Below are 10099 nucleotides of genomic sequence, written 5' to 3'. Positions count from 1 at the left end.
GCTCTCCTGTCAAAAATTAACCATAGGGGGCGCCTGGGTGGCTCAGTTGGTTGAGCACCCAACTCTTGATTTCAGCTGGGGTCACGATCCCAGGGTCGTGGAATTGAGCCCTGCATCAGGCTCCATGCTGAGAGTGGAGCTTTCTTCCAATTCCCTCTCTTTCTCTCTCTCTCTCTCTCCCTATGCCCCTCTCCCCAACTCATGCTCTCTCTATATAATTAAAAAAATAATAAATTAATTGACCATAAATGTATGGGTTTATTTACATAATTACCTTTTTTTAAATGACATCCAAGCAGTAACTGACTACAGTAAGGTCCTTGTAGTCACAACTGTGTGACAGAGAGTGTGGCAGAGGGGGGAGAACAAATGAAAACTTGTGAAATCCCACGGACCAGATCCAGTATAACCCCAGGCAAACTACTTCACTTTGTCTTTTAAGAAATAGCACAATATGTTGTCCTGAACACATTCTCTCTTTTCAGTTTTTATATTTTTTTTAAGTAGGCTCCATGCCCAACATGGGGCTTGAACTCTGATCCAGCCAGGCACCCCTGAACACATTCTCGCTGTAAAAAATACCAACATCTAGGTACCCCTGAGCCTCAGTTTCCTCTTCTGTCACATCTAAGTCCCAGAGCTAGTATAAGGCTCAAAATGAGAGGGAAGGAAGCAGAAGGGGGGCTCCAGGCGGGGTTGGGGACACAAGCAATGGTTTGGAAGCTAGAAAGTGCAAGGTGTGATGGGGAGGGGGAGCAGTGAGAAGTGTGTAAGGAGTGGGGGGATGTTGAAAGGCTGCCTCTCTTGTCCTTAGGTTGGTGAAAAACCAAAAGACTCTGGTGCCTGTGTCATAGCACAGCTCAGAAGACACCTCCCATGTCCCCGTCGGGAATCCCATGGCAGAGAGTCCCAGCCAGGACATCCAGCAAGGCCTCTCGGCCACGGGGCTAGCAGCGAGCAGGCCACACGTGTCCTGACGCTGTTGGCTGCACTCAGTCTGGGTGTGGTGGGGCTGTGCGAGAGAGAGCAAGGTGGTTGGGGTCTAGTGATGGGTGGGGGGTGAGGCTTTTGGTTCTTACTTTGTGCTTAAGTGAGCAAAACCCGCAGAAGCTCAGGGAGAAGAATGTGCAAAAGGAAGGGAAAAGGAAACTACCATTTGTCAACTACCTCCTATTCCCCTGGAGGCACTCTGTGAACTTCCTCTCCGCTCACAACCACCCAGAGAAACAGGAGGATCGTCCCCATTCATAGAACCCACAACTGACTCAGAGAGAAGGATACATCTGCCCAAGATCACACAGCCAGCAGGTGACAGAGCTAGGATTTGAACCCCGTTCCATCTCTCCTAAAGCACATGCTTTTCCCTTAATGCCCTTGCTACCCTAGAGAAAAGGGAGAAAAAAAGAAGGAAGGCAAGATAGAAAGAGGCCCGGCTCGGGGAGAGTCACACAGACAGAAAAAGAAAAAACGAGAGTGGAAAGAGCATGAGGCCGCAGCCGAGGCCTGGAGCAGGTCCTCGGGGAGCAGCGGAGGGCGGGGATGGCCGGAAACTGGCTCACCGAACCTGGAGCCAAGAACCATGCTTGGCCTGAGACCTGGTGGAAAAGCTCTCACCTCAAGATAGTGAAGTGGGGGAAACTGGCAGGCCGGTGTGGGGGGAGGTGGGGGTGCAGGGTCTGCCCAGGAGGAGGGCAGCGTGGCCGGATGGCCAGGGGGCTGCCAAGCAGGGTTCTTCACACATCATCCAGCTCAAATAACCACCGCGGCTGCTCAGGCTGGCAGGCCCTTGCTCCCGGACGTGCAGAGCCGCAGGCTTGGAGGCCGCGAGGGAGGAAGCAATGACCGGGCCTTCCTGGAACACTGGTTGTTCTTTGCACAAACGCCTGAATGGGGCCCATAAGTAGGGTGGCTGTAGTTTATTCTCTGGACCGGGACAGCTGGGAGTGAGTAGGGATAACAAGCATACAGACACAGGTATATAGGGTACCCAGCCTCGAGGGTCCTGTGTGGCTGGGCCTGGCCTGTGCCTGTGGCTGGCCCCCCTGCCCCCCACCCTCTTCGTGCACACTGGCCTTCCTCTGCAGACATGTAGGGTCTTGGCATTGCCTGGAACAGCCCGCCCTACGCCATCACCACCTCTCCACACCCCTTCATTTTTTCTACTCGCCTTCAGAACTCAGCTCAAGCCACACCGGTGCCTTCAATATATCGTGTATTTTTCCTCCACAGCACCGATGACAATCACAGGCATGAAAGAAATTCTTAATTATGTATTTGGTTGTTTAAAAGTCTGTCTCCCTTCCTAAGGGCAGGGCTGGGTCTGACTCACCCACTGTTGTATCCTGGACACTCTAGCCAAAGGCTCCAGTGTAACGGTGAATAAATCAACTCCCAGGGCCCCCAGTACGGCCACCTGGTTGTGTGCCATCGTGTAATTTGGGGTTCTTCCCTATACATGGAAAGGAAAGGAAGGAGCTAGTCTTAAAAAAAAACCTCTTGGGTACAAGGCACACTTCTGATTTCTTCCACAGGCTCTGAGCTCTGTGGGGGAGAGACAGCACCCCCGGCCCTCCCCTTCCCCAGACTCTAGACTAGCTTTAGGCCCGAAGGAGGGGCCCAAGTTGGACTTAGTGATGAGCGATCGCAGTGTGAATACCATCGTGATGGATCACGAGAAGTCGGAACCAGAGGGAACTCTAGATACTGTGAGATAACGGGCTGAGTCCTGGCCCTGGGGTATTGTAGGCCCCCAAAATACTGGTGTTCCTTCTTTTAGAAATCATCTTGTCCAACCATCTTTCTTTTGTTGTTTTTTGTTTTCTTTTTAATTTATTCCTAGGTATTTTTATTTATTTATAGAGGCAGGGGATGGTGGCAGAGGGGGAGAGAGAATCTTAAGCAGCCTCCGTGCTCAGTGTGGAGCCCGACACAGGGCTCAATGCGGGGCTCAATCCCACAACTTTGGGATCATGACCTGGGCCAAAAGCAAGCGTTGGATGCTCAACAGACTAAGCCACCCAGGCACCCCATCGTTGCTGTTGTTTTTTTAAATGTGCAGTTCAGTGGATTAGGGGCGCCTGGGTGGCTCGGTTGTTTAAGCGTCTGACTTTGGCTCAGGTCATGACCTCATGGTTCGTGGGTTTGAGCCCCACGTTGGGCTCTGCTGTCAGTGCAGAGCCTGCTCCGGATCCTCTGTCTGCCTCTCTTTCTGCCCCTCCCCCCGCTCATGCTCAAAACTAACTAACTCACTAACTAACTAACTAAATAAATAAATAAAAATTTAAATGTTCAATTCAGTGGATTATAGTATGCTCACAAAGTTGTGCAACCGGGACCACTATCTAATTTGAGAACATTTTCATCACCCCAGAAAGAAACCGCCATCCCCAACTGAGGCCCAGAGAGGGTGGTCCCCTATCTAAGGTCCTATCGTCAGCCAGCAGCAGGGCCAGGCCCGGAGCCCAAGCTTCCTGACACTCAGTCTGCTTCGTTAGGCAGCATGTCTGGGTTCTCTCTGGCACCCCCAGGCATCCATCCTCTGGTGTCTGACACAGAAGAGCTGTTTAGCAAAGGCCCATTACATTGCATGTAACAGGGAAAATGAGACTGTACCATCGATAGCTATGCCTTTAACGCTTCAGAGCCCTGCCTGCGCCCAGAATGGAGCTGAGGGCTCTGGGGGCACAGGAGACATACCTAGAGATCATTTCACACTTGTACGCTGCTTCCCACAAGAGTCAGTGTCTTTCCATAGCCGGGGAAGTGAACACACGGCCCATCTCCTTCTCAGGGCCACCTGTCCAGACCACCCTATATCAGAGTGCACCCTGCCCCTCCCTCCTGGCACTCTGATCCTCCCTCCAGGCCGGCTTTTCCTCCTCAGCGCTCACCGCCATCCATCGGCCATACTCTATCCCCCACTTCTTTCTCTGGTTACTGTCTGTCTTCGCAGACTGGAATTCAGCTCCATGAGAGCAGGGGTTTCTGTCTGCTTTGCTCGCTGCTGCACCCCAGCTCCTAAACGGTGCCCGTTTCATAGGTGTTTCAGAAATAGTGACCGAATGAACGCGTGACAAAATAAACGGTTAGCTATTATTGCATTATTCTCATCAGCGATAGCTAGGGGAGGGATTATTTTCCTTGTTTCGTAGATGCGCCTTAGTCCACTCAGGCTGCTGGAACAACATACCATAGACTGGATGGCCTAAACAGCAGACATCTACGCCTCACAGTTCTGGATGCTGGGAAGTCCCAGATCAAGGTGCTGACAGATTGGTTCTTGCTGAGGGCTCACCTCCCAGCTTGCAGATGGCCACCGTCTCACAACCTATTGGTGCACACGCAGGGAGAGAGACAGAGAAAGTGAGCTCTGATGTCTCTGCCTCTTATAAAGACGCTAATCTCGTCATGGGAACCCCACCTTCATGCCCTCATCTAATTATCTACCAAAGGCCCTACCTCAAATACCATCAAACCGTAGGGGGCGGCACGGGGGAATAGGGACCCAACATCGGAATCTGGGGCGGGGGGCGTGAGCATGAACATCCGGTCCATAACAAATGGCAAGCTGAGGTCCAGAAAGGTTACCTGGGAACCAGAGGCAGACCATGACTGGCCACCCCCCTGGTCCCGTCAGGGCAGCCTGGAGAGGGGTCAAGGTGGGCATGAGGAAGCAGGGGCCAGACCTCCCAGGTTTGGCATTGTTTTTAGGACCCCAGAAAGCAGAGTCAGTCTATGAACCCAGCCTCTTCTCCTTCCCGCAATAGTTTAGCTGCTCTCACATTCCATGTCATAGCCAAAGTGGAAAAAGAAAGAAAGGAAAAAAGGCAGTGCTGTGTTTTAAAATGGCCTTAGCTCTGTGAGCTCCAACATGGAAACTGCTGTCCATGATGTCATGGGCCCCGAGGCCCTCTGGGCAACGTTACTGACACTTCATACGGTGGGCCGGGCCCAGGGTCTACACACTCCTCTTGCCAGAGCTCCGTGTGCCCACGGGCAGGCACAGGCTCCATCTACAAGCCTGGGCCAGACCCCCTGAGCCAGGACGGAGCCAGGCACTGGGCAAGCAGGGGGTACCCTGGAGTAACACCCCGGCAGAGCATCTCGCCCTGTGTTGCTCACAGGTCTCTAAGGTCCACCTCTCGCGGGATCTATGACAGCCGTGGGACACACAGAGGACAAGCACTCTGGCCTGTGTTTTTCTATGGGGGAGCAGAGCACAGAGTGGTGTGGTGCCCCGTGCACGGTCAGACAGCTAGGGAGTGACGGGGAGCTGGAGCCCTGTCCTCTGACTCTAAATTCTATGGTCCACTTATACGGAGAGGGCATGGTCTTTGCCCACAACAAGCTGACCGACTGATAAAGGCCGTGGGGGAAACACTCGGTCAAGTTCAAGTCTTCATTTTACAGTGGGAGAAACTGAGAGGGCAGGGACCGGCCCAAGGTCGCTCAGTTGATCCACAGACCGGGCAGGGCTGGTTGCAGGCTCTGGGCTTCTAGCCGGGAGTATTCCCCGCTATATCCTGCATTTAAACATTTCCATTTGGGCGGAAGCTGTGCTGTTCCGGAAGAGACGCCAGGCCTTTCCAGCCTCCGGTCTGAGGCTGTCTTCCAGGATCTGCTGTCAAGGCTTATTCCTCAGGGAACAGCTGTTGGCAAAAGGAGATGAGGTATTGATTATGGCTGGGGCTGGGGGAGTGTGGCTGAGCCCCCAGGGAGAGAAAAGGGATGGGAACGGGTAATGGAAGTTTCTCGGAGAAACAAACTAAAGGTATTTTGCTTTTGCTTACTGTATTTTCTAATTTTTTTTTTTTGCACTGAGAGAATTCATTTTTTCATATTTGAAAGTGATGAACTATTTAATTGAAAATGGTCTGGGAGGGGGGGCCTGGGTGGCTCAGTCGGTTGAGCGGCCGACTTCGGCTCAGGTCATGATCTCGAGGTCCGTGAGTTCGAGCCCCGCGTCGGGCTCTGTGCTGACAGCTCAGAGCCTGGAGCCTGCTTCAGATTCTGTGTCTCCCTCTCTCTGACCCTCCCCCGTTCATGCTCTGTCTCTCTCTGTCTCATAAATAAATAAAAAACGTTAAAAAAAAAATTAAAAAAGAAAATGGTCTGGGAATCCAGGGTTGCCCCAGTCCTGACTGGGTGTGTGAACTTGGGTGGTCCCTGCCTCTCTCTAAGGCTTTTCTTAGAAATGCCAGTAATAAGGTTGCCCCATGAGAGGTAAATGAATCAAAAAGTCTCCCTGACTCAAGACACAGCTGTCTAGCCTGGTCATCAGCGATACTGAGCCACCCAAAGAAAGAACACAGCCACCCAGGTATGAGGTGTCCAGAGAAAAGTCAAAGTTCAGAGAAGCCCACTTTGGCCATGCTGTCCAGTAAGTCAGAGTCGCTGTCTGAGGGACATGCCCGTCCAGGTCCCCACAGAAGGCCTCTCCGGTCAGAGTGAAAACGGTTCATCGGGATTCACCAAACCCGTGTGAACCACCCTCTGTACTAGTCCTCCTCGCCCCTTTGGTCATATTCCGGGCCCAGCAGGCAACAGTTTCCCAGAGGCTCGGCTGCCAGGAGGGAAGGAGACCGGGGAGGGACAAGAGCACTCCTGTCAGCGGAAAAGGAGACTCTCCCGTGTCAGTTTTAACAGTGAGGGGAGGAGGTATTGATCTTGAGCGACATGGTGAGGGCCAGTCTGTTTGACCTCTCTGGGTGCCTTGAAAAAGGCCAATGCCAGGACTGGCCAGGTGAGGGTCAGACTCTAGGCTGGTCAATCACCCAGGACCGGCCACCAGTGAAAGGGTCAAATGATTTTATTATGTGCACAGTGTTTTTAGAATAGTGCTTGGCATAAAATAAGGAGCCAATCAAAACTGCTAGATGAAAGTTAACAGCGGCCTATCTTGATGGCAGGGTGGACTCCCCCGCCTTGACCCCCGCCATCTGCCCAGGTGGAGACTCACCTCATCTCTGCCACCCATGGGCACCGAGAGGGCACCCAGCTGACTGTTCTAAAATGCAGCATCACTTTCTGGTTTTTCCCTGCCAACTCCCCTCTGCTGTCTGGGCCCAAGGGAGGAATCATTGGTTCTCCATTCCTGAGTTATCTTCCCACCCACCACCCATCACTCACCTCCTGTCAGCACTGGGCTAAACCTCAGAGGCCAGGAATTCTAGGTCAGGCTGGGACCCCACAGTGTCAGCCTGGAAGGCCCTCAGTGTGTGCCTTGATCACCCCTCCTCTAAAGTACACCTGGGGAAACTGAGGCCCAAAGAGGGAGAGGGACCCCCCCCTGCCACCCCATGCCTCCGGTTTACGCAGCCAGGGAGCTGGTGGCTGGGCTGGAGCTGGGCCCAGCCCCGGGGCTTTCTCCCGGTCTCCTCCACTCTTCAGGGGTCCCCAGAGGCCGCTTAGGAGACTATGCTCCCCCCTTTTGTAGCCACACCTCACCTAGTCTTCGTTTGCTCCATCCTCTGTGGCTCTGGGATAATTCTCACCAAGCAGGGTCAGTCCCCCGGGGGGCAGGCAGCTAACGAGCTTCAGATGTCTGGGCCAAAATGCGTCACCGCAGGCGGACGCTCAGATGCTTGCACTGATTGCGGAGGCCTGGCCAATGGTGGTGGCACGCAGGGGACACTCTTCCCTTTACAAGTTACTTAACTCCCTGCCTGGATGCGGCAGGTGCCAGTGTTTCTCCCCAGAACCCCTGGCTGGGGTGGCTATTTCAAGATCTGGAAAAGGGCGGGGAGGCTGGAGGATAAATGCATTTTGAGCACTTGGGAAGTTATTTCTTCTTTCAAGTTTTTTCTGGGTCCAGAACTGGTCTTTCCACGGAGGTAGCCCCAGGGAGGGGGAAAGAGAGCGGGCAAGCCTCGTTTTGATGGCCAGCTCCGTGCATGCTCTGGGCAGGGCACAACCCTCACAGGAACCCTGCAAGGCTAAGACTGTCACCATCTACTTCACAGATGAAGAAAAGGAGGTGCAGACAGGTGAGGTGACTGGTACAAGGTCACACAGCCCCTGAGTGGCCAAACTAAGGTTCTAGCCCACGCTCTTCCCTGCAGCAAACTGGGACGTTTCCAGAAGACCAAGATAGTATATTGTGGTTTTAAAACTGCGTGAATGGTGAGGGCCCGTGGGCCGCCCTTGGGTCTTAGACACTGAGGCCTGCCTTTGCGGCTAACTCATTTTTCCCTCTTGACAAGACAGCAGATTGTACGTTTCCAAAATGCGTTTCATCATCTCAGCTTCAGGTGAGGTAATAGCAACTGCCATCATCATATCCTCAGCCGTGCCTGGAACACATTCTGGGAGCCAGACCCTCTGCTGGAGACTTCCTGTTGGTTACCTGTGAGGAGCTTAGATTCCAGAGCTCTGCCACTTACTAGCTGGGGACCCTAGCCAAGTAACTTTACCTCTCTGTGCCTCCATTTCCTCCTCGGTGTTATGAGGATGCTATTCGTTCCTATTTCAGAGGGTCCTGCAATTAAATCAGTTATTATTTTTAAAGGGCTTAGAAGGATGCCTGGCACAGGGTACACACCAAGCATATGTGTTAGCAGATAATGGGCTCAGTCTTATGAGACGGGCATTGTAATTTTCCCTGAACTGCAGATGTGGAAACTGAGGTAATGCAGTACAGTGATTCTCAAACTTAGCTTGCACCAGAATCACCCAGAGAGCTCATTAAAATATTAAACTCTGGGGTGAGGGGGGAGGGGTGCCTGGGTGGCTCAGTCCGTTAAGCATCAGCCTTCTGCTCAGGCCGTGATCTCTCAGTTCATGAGTTCGAGCCCCGCATGGAGTTTTGTGCTGCCGGCCCAGAGCCTGAAGCCTGCTTTGACTTCTGTGTCTCCTCCTCCCCCACTTGTGCTCTCTCTCTCTCTCTCAAAAATAAACATTAAAAAAAAAAAATACTAAGCACTGGGAAACCCTGCCGGAATTTCTGGTTCAGTAAGTCTGGGTTGGGCCTGAGAATGTGCATTTCTTGCTGCTGGTCCAGTGATGGCACTGTGAAGGCCCGTAGTACAGCGGCGTATGGCTCCAGTTCTGCCAGGGCCAGCTAGGGCCAGTGACAGAGGCAGTTCCATAAGTGACGTGGCGTGTCAGTGTGGGAGCGATTTCAGAGAACAGAAAGGGTGTTGGACCGGGAGCCCGGAGGTTCTAGTCCTGAATTTACTCCCAACTCCCTTGGGACTTGACCGAGTCATTTTCCCCCCTGCAGCCTTGGTTTTCTCCTCCGGAGCCCAGGGGGAAACTGTAAGCCTCGCTTACAGGGCTCTGAGAGGATGGAGCGGGGCCAGCTGTAACTCTGACCCCCGCAGCAGGAATGGTGAGGGTGGTGGGGCCCTGGGTGCTCACTCACCACCATCCTTCACTGCCCACCGTTTCTTCTCCTGACGCCGAGGGCTGTGGCTCATCCCCCTTACTTCTTTCTGGGAGCTGAGTCGGGAAGACGGAGGGCACACTGTCCCCCACGCCCCATGGCACTCGGCAGAGGGTAGCGTGCTTGCTGTGGCCGCAGGCTGCATAAAGGGGCCTGTGTTCCGGCCGCTCACCTCCCACTGTGCGCCCAGTGGTTTTCTATTTCAGTTGCTGTAAAAATATCACCTTTGATCTCAGCTTGTGGCTCTTAAAAAAAGAAGAAACCACCAACAGGCTGCGTTTTCATTCTCCCTGGCCCTCTCACCTCCACTCCCTACTCACCTCCCCTCTTCTCTTTTGCTCCCTACTCTGGAGCACCAGCACCCTAGCTGGACAGAGCACCTTAGCGATCAGCCTACTGCTCTGAGTGCCTCCCCCAGGTCCCCACTGGAGGGACAGGATCAATGAGGGTGTATGTGAAAGAGGCTGCCCCTTCCCCTCTGCTCCTACTGCTTAACGTCTCCAAGACTCCCTGTTTGGTGCGGTCTCCAAGACTCCCTGTTTGGTGCGGTCACCTCCAAGGCCCCCTGCTCTGGCAGAGGGACCAGAGAATCCCCTCAGAAGTGTTGTGGTTGATGCGCATTTTGTACCAATTGAGAAGGCAAACAAGCCTCGAACCTCTGACACACAGAAGGCTTTTAGCTGTTGTGGCATTTTTCTTTGGTTTCAGCCTTTAGAG

General features: G+C 53.2%; 1 long non-coding RNA gene across 1 annotated transcript in view; it reads right to left on the bottom strand.

Moving 5' to 3' along the window:
* Positions 1-4134: 4134 nt before the first annotated feature.
* LOC122200555 overlaps positions 4135-10099 on the bottom strand; it is a 7473-nt gene continuing 1508 nt past the window's right edge. Inside the window, exons 2-3 of the long non-coding RNA XR_006193855.1 lie at positions 8412-8476; positions 4135-4327 (exon numbers count right to left, since the gene is read on the bottom strand). This is a non-coding gene — a long non-coding RNA (uncharacterized LOC122200555). The remainder of the gene's footprint in view (positions 4328-8411; positions 8477-10099) is intronic.

Source organism: Panthera leo, chromosome D1 (assembly GCF_018350215.1).
Source record: "Panthera leo isolate Ple1 chromosome D1, P.leo_Ple1_pat1.1, whole genome shotgun sequence".
Taxonomy (NCBI): Eukaryota; Metazoa; Chordata; class Mammalia; order Carnivora; family Felidae; genus Panthera; species Panthera leo.
This window is presented reverse-complemented; position numbering and strand designations above follow the sequence as displayed.